Genomic DNA, 16593 nt, shown 5'->3' with positions numbered 1-16593 from the left:
CGGAAACTTCAGCCATCCCTCGGTTTTTCCGTCGTTACAAAGAAAGCGTTGCCGGGTGTAGAGAATGCGTGGGTTAAAAAAGAAAAAAAAAATTTAAAAATAGACAAGATCAGCATCTTTCCTTAAGGCAGGGCTGAGAACAGGAGACACTCCTTTCAAAGTGTTAGGCACTGTGGTATTCTATTTCTGCGTATCTGCAAACGCTTAAGAGCGTTTTACGATTGTGTGTGTGTGTGTGTGTGTGTGTGTGTTCGTTTGTGACGGACAGGGTCTTCTTTAGCGCAGGCTGGCCTCAAACGCAACTCTCCTGCCTCAGCCTTTTGGAGGCTGGGATTTCAAGCCACCGTGCCTAGCCAATTCATGGTTTAAAATTTTCCCTTCCGCTAATTCTATCCCAAGTTTGTACAGGAAGAGTCCGTCAGGCTCTAAAACCGCTGGATAGTTTACAAATGCTAACACTTGTTAGTGTTTTAGTCAGTTTGTTTTTGAGACAGGGGCTCGCCGTATCGCCTGGAGCTCTCTGTGTAGACCGGCCTGCCTTGGAACTCACCGAGAGCCTTATGCCTGAACGACACAGGTGTTCTTAATATTGCAAGCACTCGTGTACTTGACTATTTTTTTTCTGTTCTCTGCTCCGTAACTGCCTCCCCATGCCTTGCCCCACCCCTTACCTATCCCTGAAAGGTCTGTTCTCCTCCGTGACATTTTCAGAAGGAAGGTGCCTTGCTTAAGACCTTATGGGTCGCACCTGGGGACTCACTTATAGTAATCTGTTAAGTCGGTTGTGAATCTGCATTTTACACTTTAAAAACCTTTCTAATTATGGGATGAAGAGAGTGGCCTCTTATTTAGAAATCTGGGGCAACGGGGAGCCATTAGAAGGCAGATTTGGCAAGGGGACCCTACTACTGGCCTCTGAAATCTCACTGGCCCCGTACTTTTCATTTTGTTGTGTTTAAAATACGTTTTAAATATTAGAATTTTAGTAACACGGTTGGAGAAATTAAACCAGTATACAATAACTGCTGAAGATGAGTGTGAACAAACATCTTTCTTTGTTCAGTGGTACTGACTCGGTTATTAGCTGGGTTTCCTTTGGCTCTAAGTTCGAGTTTGAGAAAAACTTCGCACCACCCTGACTAATCCCCTAGTAAGCTGTGAGAGATGTGTGACCTCTTTTGAACATTACACTATCATCTACCTTGGTGTCCCACAGTGAGCTCAGAGTTGACGGATAGTCAGTCGCTCTGGTTTAATAGCGTGACAACACAGTTGTGACATAAATATTGTGTACTTGCCTTTGTGTGGCTGAGCCTCTGTGAAGGAGGGTGGGAGCAACATGAAGATGGGCACCACCACACTGCCCTACCCTAAAACTGGTCCAGCAGGCACAGGGCTCTGCAGTTACAGCTAGGTGACTGGTCGGTCCCTCCTTGCCTCTCTAGCCTTCTCTGGTCACCCTATCACATTACGGAGATACCCAGATCCCGGAACCCCAAAGGTCCTGTCACACGGTCTCTTTCCTTTCTCCCCACTATCTGACATCCCTGTGGGCATCTCCCTTCCCTCCTGGCTGCAACAAAATCCAGAGCCCAAAGTATTTGCTGATTCAACCCTTCAGTCACCAAGATATTGAGCACCGGCACATGGAAACTGGATCCTGGACACGGGGAGATGGCAAAGGAGCCAGAGCTTTTGGAGAATAAGATACAAGCCTTTATAGTCTTTCAATGCGTTCTGAGAGCCAAAAACGTTTGTGCCAGCAGCTTGGGCTCCATTACTGGAAACACAGCATGCTATACGAAGGACAGAATGCCCACATCTCCGGGCTGCTCTGAGTCAAGCCACATCTACACTCCTCCCAGTTCTGGGTGCTACCAGTCATGTGTGGACGGACAGTGCCAAGTGCAGGGCAAATTATGAGGATGCACGTGGGGGGTAAGAACTCTCGTCACTGTCTTAGAAGGTCAAGCCCTTTTACAAGTAGCTGTTGAGGGTAAAAATGTTCAACCCCCAAAGGAACTCCAGTTCAGCTGCTGAAGCTGTGCTTGCCTTTCCTGAGCTCCTACTCTGGACCAGCTCTGGGGGGGGGGGGGTTTGCAGGGTGGGGTGATGGTCCAGAGAAGGAAAGAGCCTCTATCGGGGTAACCCTAGAGGAAGTGGACAGCCAGCCCTGACTGGTAGCCTTGGATTTTGTGGCCATTGTATTTCTCCAAGAGCTGGCCTGGACACTCAGAACAACTTCAGTTCCCATCTGTGCCTCTGCCTGAGAGCCTAAAACTCCAGTCAGCGAAATGTTTCCTCTCCCTCATCCTTCTCAGTGCCCCCCAGAGCAAAGTCAAGCTGGACCCAAAGCCTGGGACCCAAAGACTGCTTGGCTCACTCGTGGGAGGGGGAGATGGGGACTGAGAGAAAAGGGTTTTACAACATGACACCAAACTTTCGCATCTGTCTCCTTGGTGCAGTGTGAAAGCAGAGGAGGTGGGCAGGGTGGCGGACATGGCCTGCAGCTGGAGCAGCATTCTCCATCCAGTCAGCCCCTTCACTGGTCTAAAGGGCATAGGCGCGGCCTTGCCTACCCCAAAACACCTACCTAGAAATATGTTAATGGTGCCTTACCTCTTGCCATTTTCTCTGTGTTGTGTTGTCTTCGGGAAGGGTCTCACTCACTATGTGTCCCAGACTTGCTTGAAACTCAGGACCTTGCAGCCTAATCCTCCAGCATGCCAGGATACCAGGCATATTGGCGACCATACCAGGCCCTTGATTAGCAGAAGTCTCTAGAAAGAAGTTATTTATAAAAGAAACTTATATTCCTGTGGGAGAAACGAGACCAGTATCCCCAGGCCCTCTCTTGCATAAGGCTGTCAAGACCAGTGGCTGAAGGGTTGTGGGGAGGCCTTGGAAGTGAAGTTATTGAGAGGGTCGAGGAAGATGTGGCTCTCCTGTGTAAGACTGTGTCGAGGCTCTAAGGGGTTGTATGCTGGAACAGTTTGACCCAAACTTCAAAATGCAGTTGCCCTCTAGCAAACAGCCACCTTGGAGTTGGCAGCTCAGGGCTAGAAAGTCTGAGGTTGAAGACATCGAGGGTAATGGAGCGGGAGCGACACCAGATAGCAAGCTCATTAAACACTCTGTCTCACCAATTTTATATAACCCATTTGCTCTATTGTGTTCCTTTTTTGTTTGAGCCACCACGTGGAAGAGTGAATCAGAACTCCTGAAGCTGTAACAGATTGGGGGCAGAGCTCAGTGATGGAGCATCATATTAATTACTTTTCTGTTGCTGTGACAAGATACCATGGCTAAGGCAATGTACAGAAGGAAGGGTTTGTGTGGGCTTATGGTTTCAGAGGGCTAAGAGTCCATCATGAAGTGGTGGGGGGGTGGGGGGGTGCACGCCTTTAGGCCCAGCACTCAGGAGGCAGAACCAGGCAGATCTCTGTGAGTTCGAGGCCAGCCTGGGCTACCAAGTGAGTTCCAGGAAAGGCACAAAGCTACACAAGAGAAACCCTGTCTTGAAAAACCAAAAAACAAACAAACAAACAAAAAGAGTCCATCATGGCAGAGAGTCCTGGCATCAGGAACAGCTCGAAGTTCACATCTTAAACCATAAGCATGAAGTAGAATAAAGTGGGGATGGCTCTTGGCTTTTGAAATCTCAAAGCCTGCCCCTAGTAACAGACTTCTCCCAGCAAGGGTACACGTTCTAAACTTACCCAAACAGTGCCATCAGCTGGTGACCAACTGTTCAGATGTCAGAGCCTATGGTGGAAGTTCTCATTTCAAAACACAACAAGCATGTTATTAGCTGAGTTCATACTCCCAAAATAAAAATACAATTCCAGAAGAACAGACGAGGCTAGAGAGATGGTTCAGCTGTTAAGAGCACATGTTCTTACAATGGTCCATGTTCACTTCCCGCACCCACAGGGCAGATCACAAATGTCTGTAACTCCAGTTCCAGGGGACCCAATGCCTTTTTCTGACCTCCCCAGGCACCAGACACACACATGGCACACAGGGATACAGGGATACATTCAGGCAAAACACTCATACATATAAATAAGTAAAGCTTAATTTTCTTTAAAGGACAGGATCACAAGATCCAGGCTGTCATTCATATTTGACATGGTGCTTAGGCAAGCTTGGGCACATTGCTACTTCCTCCAGCCTGCCTGAACATTCTAGTCTGTGAATGGGAAGAGAGCATTGGTATCTGATTCTTTGAACTCTCAAATTTTATGCTGTGTTTTTTGGGGGGTTGTTTTTTCTCTTTTTTTAAGATGGGTCTCCCTATGTAGCCCAAGCTGATCTTGAACTTGTGATAACCCTTCTGATTCAGCCTCTTGAGAGTTGGGAGGCTGAGATTGACAAGCTTGTGTCATTATGGCCAGCTCTGATATTTGTGGTCAGGGTGGTTTTAGGGCATGCCTTTTTTTTTTTTTCTTTTACTGGCGTCCATGAATAAAGAGAAGTAGATCTAATTTCCTGACACATGACTTCTCCATGGTTTGGAATATTTATAACAACCTCCCGCAGGCAATTTGATTTTGTTTTTATTAAGCCACGGGAAACTGAGGAGCGAACAAAGCTGATTACAAGGTAGTATAAGGCATGACCATGCAATTTTATACCCCAGTCGAATGAAACTATTAAGTACTAAATATAAAATCCCAAAATAAGTTTACAAGGGCTAGACATCTCAACTGCATTACACTTCTCCACATGAAGTTTACCTCAGTTTACAATGGTGTGTGTGTCACAATTTAACGTTTAATTTCTACCTTTACCCATCTTTTCTATTTTTGTCCCTCCCACAGCACTCATTTATTTCTTCGGCCATGAGTTCAAGGTACACGTCACAGACAATTACATAACGGCCAGTTAGCTGGCTGGAGTGACTCATGGCTTTAGTCCCAGCACTCCGGAGGCAGTGGCAGGTAGAGTTCTGAGTTCGAGACCAGCCTGATCTACGTAGTTCCAGGACAGCCAGAGACATATAGACCCTGCATCAAAAAAAGTTATAATAGCCAGTTAAAAATTACTAACAGGTGCTGGGTGGCGGTGGCACACACCTTTAATCCTAGTACTCGGGAGGCAGAGCCAAGTGGATCTCTGTGAGTTTGAGGCCAGCCTGGTCTACAGAGCGAGATCCAGGGCAGGCATCAAAACTACATGGAGAAACCCTGTCTAAAAAAAACAAAACAAAAACAAAAACAAAAACACAAAAAAAGAAAAAGAAAAATTACTAACAGGGCCAATTACTCTATCATAAATTTTCTGAGATGTTATTTGTACCAATAACCTTTTTCTCCTTTAATATTTTTATAGTTATTTATTTTGTTCATATGTGTGTGGGTATGGGGGTGTTCTATTGCATGTGTAGAGGTCCGAGTGCAATTTTCAGGCGTTGTTTCTCTCATTCAACTGTGGTTTTCAGTACTGAACTTAGGTGGTCAGGTTTAGCTGAAAGCACCTTTACCCAACCAAAGCATCTCATGGGTCATCCTCTGCTTCTTAATGAGACTAGATGTATTAAAGTATCCCCTGCCTCTTATACAGCCCTGCAGTAAGCTGAGGTAAACGTGGTGTAGAGAAGTGCAATGTTACTCTGGGTCCTTAATTTTGAAGCCTATAAAGTGAGAAGTGTAAGTCCAACCTGAGGATGGCTAATGTCCCCTGCAGATGAGGCGGTATCTGTGGCCGCTGCTGCCATCTTGTGCCCAGGAGAGGAACCAGGCGACACAAACGAACAGAAGACAGTGAGTGGCTTAGGTCACTGACTCTCAGAAACAGCCATCCTGTGTGGATGTTCCACACACCTTTGCAACCTTGAAATGTCTGTATTCTGGCATGATAAAATGCTTTGGCAATTTTTAGATTTGACTCTGTCTTCGTTACAAAATCTTCCCAGCTGGTTCAATACATATTTGGCTCCGAGGGCCTCAGCCATCTTTACATCCACCCTGACTGTGATCCCAGGTCTGTGGATTAGCATCGCCATTTACCCCGAGACTCCACATAAACCTTTCAAAAGAGTCATGGAATAAAATGTAATATAGGAGTTGTACATGAAGTTAATAGAAATCATCAGAATCCTAAAAAAGCAAGCAAGCAAGCAAGGTGTGGTGTGGTACAGGAAGATAAGGAGTTGAGGGCCAGCCTGGGTTATAAACTGAGTTTGATGAGGCCAGCCTGAGCTACATAAACCCAGTTTCAAAACCAAACAAACAAAAGAACAGACAATGTGCAGTAAAGATGTGCACAAATCCACAAATACTTAGTAAAAAATCAGCTCGCTAATTAAAACTAGGCGATTAACCTTATCTTTTATTTGTAAAATAGTTTTTATGTCAGTGTTTTAGCCATTTTCATTTTAACCAGAAAAAAATACTTAATTTTTTTATTGCAAACTTAAGACTTGAAAAGTGATACTTACCAAAAGAACAAAATATGAATTATCCTCTACGTAATTCCATATCGCTCCAAAGAGACTGATTTATTAAACATTTAATAACTTATACTTGAATAAAACTAGACAGAAGGCCGAGTGTGGTGGCTCATGTCTGTGTTCGCAGTTTGGAGGATGAGGCAGGAGTATCGCCCAGGTTCAAAGGCAGCATCATCGACAGGGTCCCTCACAGTAAAACAGCAAGAGAAACTAGGCAGAGGAAGAGGCTGTCTGAAGGACCTAACTATTTAGGCACTGGACCACAGAAGTGAGCAATCACAGCAATAACGGGCCTGTGTTGAACAACCTCACAGCTACAAAATAACGCATGAGTTCGGATTCTGTAGCAAAGCTGTAGATGGCCCGCCACGCCCTTTCAGAGGACGGCCCCTGCACTGCACTGGGGCCAGATAACTGGTGCTTGCCATGGAGCAAGCCAGAGCTGTTACAGTAGCTGAGAAAGAGGAGTGCTTCTTCATGTTCTCATCTCCTGTCAGCCAGGTAGCTGCCAAGACCTGGAACCCAGGCTACAAAACTCGATAGAAGGAGGCTGAGTCCCCAAGTCTCCTGTGACGGAGAGCTGACGGTCAACAAGAGATGCCCAAACAGGACAGCTAATGGAGCCCAAAATTCTTTTGTTAAGCCCTGGAAAGCTGCAGCCAATATCCATCCGTATAAATACTAACCTGTTTTGAGTTGTAGAAGTCTAACAAGAGTTAGAGAAATGTTTAACCTGGGGGGGAAGAAGGGCAAGTCTCAAGTTTACTGTTGAATCCCCACTCCGAGTGCCTAGCATGTCGGCAGGTAGCAATTGGATATGTGATGCACACACCCGATGCATGGATGAATAAACAAATCAGTGGATGAGTAGAGGAAAGAACTTGAAAGGAAGAGAGATCTAATTTTGGCTCATTTTCCTTGGGTTCAGCAAGGCTCCACCTCCTAAATTACTAGAACTTCCCAAAACAGAACCAACTGGAGAGCTAGGATTTAACACATGAGCTTACTTTATGAGAGCACATTTCATATTCAAACCACAACAACAATAATATAAAAGATATAATGATTTGAAATAAAATAACACTAAACACTGGTGGGAAATATTCTAAATACCAAAAAGGCTACACACAGAAACCCTGCCTTGAAAAACAAAAAATCAAACAAAAGTTCATATATCCAAATGAGTTTCAGATTACATATCAAAGCAGTTATCATAAACTGAGCATGTATAATGCAGGCCAGTTTCTTCCGAAGAAAGCATCTGCTTCTGATGCTCTGACCTTGTGACCCTGAACACAGTAAGTGACAACAATGAACATCAGTTAGCACAGCAATAAGAAAATGTTTGCGTTTGATATTACTTTTAAGAAAAACCTAGATATTATGCAAAGAGTTCAGAAGATGAGAGAGAAAATTAAGCTGGCAGGCACTCATGTCTCTAAAGTAGAACTCTAAATATGAATATTTGATTTAATGAGACCGAAGGCTGGCCGGCACAGTGACACACACCTACAGCCCCAGCCCTGGGGAAGCTAAAATGGAAGACTGTCACAAGTGCAAGGCCAGCCTGGGCTACAGAGTGAAAACCGTTTGTAGAAAGCCATAGTGTAGCTCAGCTGAAGAGTGTGTGCCTAGCATTCATGACGCCCTGGGTCCACAGCACTTTATAAACGGTGGAGTGGAGGACCTGTAATCCCAGCGCTCAGGAGGAGACAGGAAGATGAGGAGTTTAAGGCCATCCTCTGCCACACAGAGAGTGTGAGGTCGATCTGGGATACACAAGACCTGGTCTCCAACACAAAAACAGGGCCAGCATGATGGATGGCTCAGGAGGGAAAGGCGACTGCCTCCAAGCCTAGAAACCCGAGTTCCATCCCCAGGGCCCACGTGGAAGGAGAGAACTGACTCCATCAAGCCATCCTCTCGCTTCTGCATGCACTAGCACACACTCACAAGTACACATGCACACACAGACCCACACAATACACAACTCCCACACTAAATAAATGCAATAAAAATCTAAACTAAAACATCAGTACTAGTAATAAAGATTGATATTAAGGAGCTTAAGTAAGACAACACAGAGCAAATAAATAGGATAGTGTTCCTAAAAATCACTGTCTCTTGGAGAAAAAAAATCAATTTATATTTGACTTACATGCTACATTTTAGTGACCTTGCCACATATCAGATATGATAGACTAGTTGCCTAGCAACTTGAAATTAGTGAGACATGTCCCCTTTCCTTGACTTAATTTTAAGTCAAGTTTCTCAAGGGCTATAAGATAGGTAAGATGGAAAAACCCATAGCACACTGCAAATGAGTTTTAGGGAAAAACTACTTATATAGTCTACACGCAGGATGCTGAAATTAATTTGTATCATATCATGGTCTAGAATGCTTTTTTCTTATGACAGTGGCACTATTTTAAAGGCCTCTGATTGGTGAGAATATGGTTTATACACACACACACACACATACACATACATACATACATACATACACACACATACATACATACATACACACATACACACACTTACATGCATACATACATACACACACACACACACACACACACATCATACAGGGACAGGAGAGATGGCTCTCAGATGACTTGTGTTCAATTCCTGGGACTCACACCAGGTGGTTCACAACCACCTGTAACTCCAGCCCTAGGTGATCTGACACCCTCTTCTGGCGTCCACTGGCAACTGTACACACACGCACATACCACACACAGACACACATGAATGCACATAATTAGAAATAAAAGCTTAAAAAACCCATATACATCCTATGTAACCGCACTTGTGTGTGTGTGCGTGCGCGTGCGCGTGCAGGCATGCATGCAAAGACATGGGGAAAGAGTAATATGGAAACATAATGATAAATTCAAGTCTGAGGCTAAGACAGCCTTTGTAGTGTTCTGTATAGTCGCATCAAAAGAAGGAAAAATACTTCTGCAATCTCCAGGTAAACATTCTTTTGTCAATTTAAATGTAAACACATTCTAGTGAAAATTAATCCTGAAATATTAGTGCAATGTACCACTTCTGAGGAGAAATACACACACACACACACACACACACACACACACACACACACACACACACAGAGTAACAATACATTATTCTCACACAATGATCTAGGGAACAAGACTAGGAAAAATTCTAGTGTTTGGGAGGTCTAGATCCCCTGTGCTGGAACCTTAACATGAGCCTGTGCTTTTAAAACTCTTGGTCAGAGCGCCTCCTACTGGAAAAACTTACTCAATGCTATCAACCAGACTCCAGATTGAGGTTCTGTTATCTGCGTAGGTATTTACTGAGTCAGGGTCCTGTTCTGGAACTCCATGAGCTCAAACAATCTCAAGTAATTATGAACACAGGTACACACTACAGAACCAGGCTAAAATGATGATGATGATGATGATGATGATGATGATGATGTGTGTGTGTGTGTGTGTATGTGTATGTGTGTATGTGATTATTCCTAGGGTCTCAAACATTACTAGCAATTTCTCTGCCACTGAGTTACACCTCCAGTCCAAGATCCAGATTTATTTATTAATATTTGTTCATTTTATATGTGTGTATGAATACTGACCTGCACGTAAGTGCACCATGCTGTGGGACGGTCTGTATGTCAAATTGCTCTGATTGGTCAATAAATAAAACACTGATTGGCCAGTGCCAGGCAGGAAGTAGGTGGACAAGGAGAGGAGAATCTGGGAAGCAGAAGGCTGAGGCGAGAGACACTGCAGCGCCGCCATGACAGCAGATGTGAAGACGCCGGTAAGCACAGCACGTGCAAGTATAGATTTATGGAAATGTTAATTTAAGCTATAAGAACAGTTAGCAAGAAGCCTGCCACGGCCATACAGTTTGTAAGCAGTATAAGTCTCTGTGTTTATTTGGTTGGGTCTGAGCGGCTGTGGGACTGGCGGGGGACAAAGATTTGTCCTGACTGTGGGCAAGGCAGGAAAACTCTAGCTACAGCACCATGTGCATGTTTGGTGCTCACAGAAGTCGGCAGAGAGTGTCAGATATCCTGGAACTAGAGTTACAGAGGGTTGTGAGCTGCCTGTTGGGAACTCACTCTCCCTGGTCTTCTGAAAGTGACAAATGTCCTTCACTGCTGAGCCATCTCTCCAGCACTCCAAAATTCAAATTTTTAATGCATCTAATAGTGTCATGTTCAGTATGCCACAAATTGCTTCCTTATGGCAGAGGGAAGTATTTCACATTAAGTGCTGAGTTTTAAAAAGCCCATTCTGCATGCCAAGACAGTGATGGATCAATCCAAAGGTTTGAATTTATGAAATTTCAAATTTTGGATTTTTGGAACAAGGATGCTCAAGCCATACTTTATGCATCTACCATAGTCTCTCTCTCTTTCTGGTATTGCAGTCTGAACTCTGTAAGAATAATGTGTCCTTTTTCCTAGATCCCAGTACAGTACTCCCAGATGAAATGGAGATATTTGACTTAGTACATGCGTGTTTGCCTGTGGTATTTTCAGCTGTTACTATCGTTCAGGAAAACAATTTTAGATGCATATTAAGTACCATATGTTAATTTATAACTGAGTAACTAAATAGCTAAGGATCTTTAGGATTTATTTTTAAATTTTTATGTGTTTGTGAATGTATGCCACACGTGTGTGTCAGGGGAAGACTGTGAAGAGGCCACAGGAGGGACCGGATCCCATGTTGCTGGAGATACAGGGGGTTGTGAGCTGTCTGACCAGGTGCTGGGAACTTAGTTGTAAGAGCAGAAAGTGCTCTTCACTACTGAGCCATCTCTCCAGCCCATTTATTTATGAAATAATAAAAAAACTTTTGTATACATATTATTATTATTATTATTATTATTATTATTATTATTATTATACTTACTCAAGATACTGGAAACCACCTAAATTTCATCAATAGGGAAACAGCTCAATAAATGGTGACTATTCTATATAATGATATAGATTGCCATCATCAATACCTGTGGTTGTTTAAAATGGGGTCTATGTCTTTGAGGTTGGCTGTTAACTCCTGAGTGGCTGATACTACAAGTGTGCGACCCCACATTCTGTTTGTAGTGTGTGGTTTATGGAGAGGGTGGTACTGGACATAGAACCCAGAGCTTTGCAGGTGCCAGGAAAGTGTTCTACCATTGAGCCATGCCCTCAGCCCCCAAATGTGGGATTTTAAAAAGAAGTCATGGTCATATGGAAAAATGCAAAATGCTTATTTTCCCCCACCCCACACCCCCGTCTCTTTCTTTCTTCCAGAAAGTCTCACTGTGTAGCCGTGACTGGCTTTGAATTCAGTGATATCTCGCCTCTGTCTCTCAAGTGCTGGGCTTAAAGGCCCATGCCACACACCCAGCAACTGCTCATCTTCTGCCTCCATAGGTCAGACATGTGCATATGGGCATGCCTGCACTAACTGCACTGGTCCCCTTAAGATCCCGGGACCTGGTCCCACTAGGTCTGCTTTAGGATTCTGAGAGGCAGACAGGGCAAACAACTTAAATAACTTGATCTCTGACCAAATTCCTTCCAGAAGACCAGGAAGAAAGTCACACAGGCCCAACTGCAAAGTTAAAACAAAACAAAACAAACCCACACGATCTTGAAGAGACATCAAGGGGCTGGGGAAATAATTCCATTGGGAAAGTGCCTGCTGTGTAACCATGAGAGCCTGAGTATTAATCCCCGGCAACCACCTTAAAGAAAGAAAGAAAGGAAGGGGCTGGAGAGATGGCTCAGCCGTTAAAGGCTAGGCTCACAACCAAAAATATAAAAAAAGAAAGAAAGAAAGAGAAAAGTTGGGTCCAGCAGCACACTTCTGTAACACCACCTGAAGAAGGTATCCAGTGTCAATCTCTATCATACACATACATGTATGTGATATGTATGTGATATACACCCACAAGTACACTTGTGGCGCACACCCTTATAAATACACATATACAGCGCACACACATGCACACACGCACATACACACAGGCACACTCACTCACTCACACACATGCACACACACACACACTCACTCTCACACAACACTCACAACACAACACACACACACACTCACTCTCACACACACTCACACGCGCACACACACATGCACACACACACAGGCACACACTTACACACATGCACACACACACACTCACCCTCACACACACCACACACTTGCACACTTACACACATGCACACACCCCCACCACCACACACATCACACACACAACACACACACACAGACGGGGCAGGATCAGTGGCGGTCGTGAAGACACGGTGATGGAGTAATTGCTAACAGCAAGGGTGGGGAGACAGCCCAGTGAGCAGTACTGCTCGCCACGCAAGCGTGACGCCCCGTGTCGGCTCCCCAGCACCCACATACCACCCAGGTCTGGGCTGGTGTGCCACCCGTGTGTTGTGCGGGAAGGGGAGAAGAGGACTGCTGAGACGTGCTGACCGGCAGCTTAGCTGAAAAACAGCGAGCTCGGGTTAAGGGAAGGGCCTTGTCAGCCAGGCCATGCCGTTTGGTAAAGCCTCTTTATTTTATTTGAACGGTGTTAACTCCCCAAACTGCAGTGATTTGGTTTCCAGAGCTAAAGTAACTTATTTTTCTAGATCTGCGCTTTCCCTGCCCTAGGAGCAAATTCAGAGTCAGCCTGGCTGCCAGGCACGTGGCACAGACCATTCCCCTTTCGGGTGGGAGCTGTCAGAGGGGACAGCCACACGGCAGTGGGCCGAGGGAGAAAGCAAGGGAGGACCGGGGAGTGGGAGAGGAGAAACGGGGGTGTCACAGCAGGATTAGTGTTGACTAGCATCAGGTACCTGAAGGGCCAGGACAGCAGGAGGGTCAGTGCAGAGAGAAAGGGTGGGAACGCAATAGACCTGCTGGCCAAGCAGTCTCAACAGGTCCCTTTCCTCAGGGACCTTTTCCTTCAAGAAAACTGCTAAGATTCTTGCCTTCAAAGCAGAAATGAATTTCAGGATAAGTAAAAAGCGGAGTTGGAGTTTATTAAACATACGTTTTGACGTGGGTGTCAGCCTTTGTATTTCCTGAAGGTCCCAACCACCTGTCCCTAAACCACACAGGCATGGTGGAGTGCAGCTGTCTCCGTCTACCTGCAAGGCAGGACGGCCTGGAATCTGTTCTCACTAATGGAACTTGGATCCTATTCTTTTTCAATTCTTCTTAGATTTATGTGTATGTTTTGTCTGCATGTATGTGTGTGCATCATATGCATGTTGATGTCAGCAGAGGTCAGAAGGCAGCTTTGGCTGCCCTGGAACTGGAGTTACAAATTCGTGCCTCTGAGCCATGTCTCCAGCCCCCAGTGTACAGTTCTTAAGATCAGCTATTACAACCGCCTTTCAGGTCTCTACAAAGAGCTGTGATCTCCCAGCATTCGGAGGCAGAGGCAGGAGGATCAGGACTTAGAGGCCATCCTTGACTGAAGAGGAATTTATTTTTGCTCATGCTTTCTTCCCCCAAATGCACTGACTACCAGTTATAGGTTGCAAATAAAACATGATTATGTGCTCATTAAGGCTGACATAGTCTGTCTTCTCCATTCCATGTCCTGCTGAAGTTCAGAACTTTACCAAGACTTCTGTGAATATTTCATGCCACTTTATCAGTTTTGTTTATCTCTCTGGGTACATCTTCATCTTTCTCAAAGTGAAACTAACTTTCCCGCCTTAATTTGACATAAAAATCACACTTCCAAAGACCTTAATAAATGCAGATGTCACTGATAATTTGAGGAAGACAGAGGAGTTTGACAACCACATGAATAAATTCATATGGCTATTAGAATACCATCTTGAGAAAGACACGACATGGCAGTGCTCACATCATAATCCCAGTACTCAAGAGGCTTCAGTAGATCTTCAGTTTGAGGCCAGTCTAAGGCTACACAGCCAGTTCTAAAATGGGGAAAGACCCCTCTTTGAGAAACTATATACTGACAGGACCCAGAAGTTCCACTAAAGAAACCATGCAATGTAGGGGCTGGAGATGGCTTAGCAGTTAAGGGAACTTGTTGCTTTTACAAAGGACCTACATGGTGGCTCAGAGCCATCTGTGACTCCTGGGCTCTCATGTGGTGCACATTCAGACACATAAACCTCAGACCAAAAATTTTTCAAGTAAGTATGCACAGTAAACAGAAAATACACAGATGACTAAGACCTCTTGAAGTCAATATTTAAAACAAACAAACAAACCCCTAACCAATTAAGACTGCTTTGTCATTCTAGTCAACAGATCCAAACCATGCTAATGGCTGTCAGTACATAAGATCCTGCAACTACCTGGGGAAGCAGTTAGCTAATTAGTGGATTTTAACAAAAGCAGGTTCCTTGCTGGGCAGGCTCAGCATTTCCTTGGCAGGAAAAGGGAACAGATGTGTGATAGATGAGCCTATCTATCACAGAAAATCCTCAACAGAACTGGCTCCAATCTACTGTACATCCTGGGCCAGCAGGAGCAGCAGGGACGTCCTTTAACAAGGTGGGGGGTCGAACCTCAGAGCAACGCAGTCCGGTTACACCTGGGCTGAAGACTGGTGTCAGTATCTTTTAAAGCTCCCAACGCAGCTCTAAGACACTCAAGAAATGGGAATTCTCCCTCTCAAGTAGAAACCTTGCACTCTAGTTTTTAATGTATATACACTGCTGCAGCACAGAGGACAACCTTCAAGAGTCAGTTCTTGGGGCCTTCAGGACGGCTCAGTGGGTAAAGGCCCTGGCTGACAACCCTGGTGACCCGAGTTCAATTCCTGAGACCAAACTTTGCATATGGTGAGAGAAGAGACCCCCTCCACGCCCAAATTAACTTCACCATATGGTGTGCATGTGCTCTCTTGCGCTCTTACACACACACACACTCCTGCTCCATGTTTTTGATAGATAACAGATCACAGAAGCTCACATGTCCAAGTGGCGTGATCTCACTGGAATGGAGAGATACTGTTTTATGTTCTTACAGGTTAGGAGACAGTCACTGTAGGTGTCCCAAAGCACTGGGATTGCGCACTGGGTTTTCTCCTTTCGCTTCCTTTCCCCGGTCTACAAGAACTGTGTGCTGGGTGTCACACACTAGGAACGTCTTCAATTAGAAATTGGAGCTGCCATGGGACTTACCTTCATTTAACAAAAACCACAGGGGCGAGCAGTAAGCGGTTTAAAGTGCAGTGCGGGAAAAGCTCAGGAGCCAAGACCTGTCCGAGCAGTCCCGACAGGTGTGCCCTAAAGCACACTCGGGGACATTTGAGAACAGAGTTGCCATGGAGAGTGAGATGAGCAGAGCAGAGTGAGTAATGAACTGCAGGGCTGGAGGGGGGAGTCTGGTGTTCCACAGAACAGTAGGGTGACTATGGCTTACAATGTTATACGTGTTACACTGATTTGGCCATCACACATGGCATACTTGGGTTAAATTATTACAATGTACTCCATAAATATGTAGTTACTATGTGCTGGACATTAAAATGTTCATATAAATGAAAGTTTTAATAATGGAGAATTAAAAACACATTTTTTTCTGAAGAAGACAAAAAAGTATTAAAGGTTTTTTTTTTTTTTTTTTTTTGTTGTTGTTTTAAAGACAAGGTCTCACTATGTAGCCATCACTGGGATGGAATTCACTATGTAGACCAGGCTAGCCTTGATCCCACAGAGACTCCCCTACCTCTGCCTCCCAAGTGCAGGAATTAAAGGCATGTAAAGTTTTAACTGAGAAATTGGGGGCAGTGGGGGTACAGATGAAAGGTAGAACATTTGCCTAGCATGTCCAAAATCCTGGCTTCAATCTGTGGTACTCCGACTCCCACCCCCAAATAAAACTTGCCCCCCAGAAAACTTAAAAAGAATCCTCTGCCATCCAAAGCAAAGCAACCTGATGTTAAAAGAAGACAAAGAAACTCAGAATGGACTGGGCAGCGGAGGCCCACGCCTTTAATCCCAGCTCTCGGGAGGCAGAGGCAGGCAGATCTCTGTGAGTTCCGGGCCAGCCTGGGTTACAGAGGGAGATCCAGGACAGGCACCAAAGCTACATAGAGAAACCCTGTCTCGAAAACAAAACAAACAAAGCCAGTCGGTGGTGGCCCACGCCTTTAATCCCAGC

Source organism: Peromyscus leucopus, chromosome 8a, assembly GCF_004664715.2.
Source record: "Peromyscus leucopus breed LL Stock chromosome 8a, UCI_PerLeu_2.1, whole genome shotgun sequence".
NCBI classification, from domain to species: Eukaryota; Metazoa; Chordata; class Mammalia; order Rodentia; family Cricetidae; genus Peromyscus; species Peromyscus leucopus.
This window is presented reverse-complemented; position numbering follows the sequence as displayed.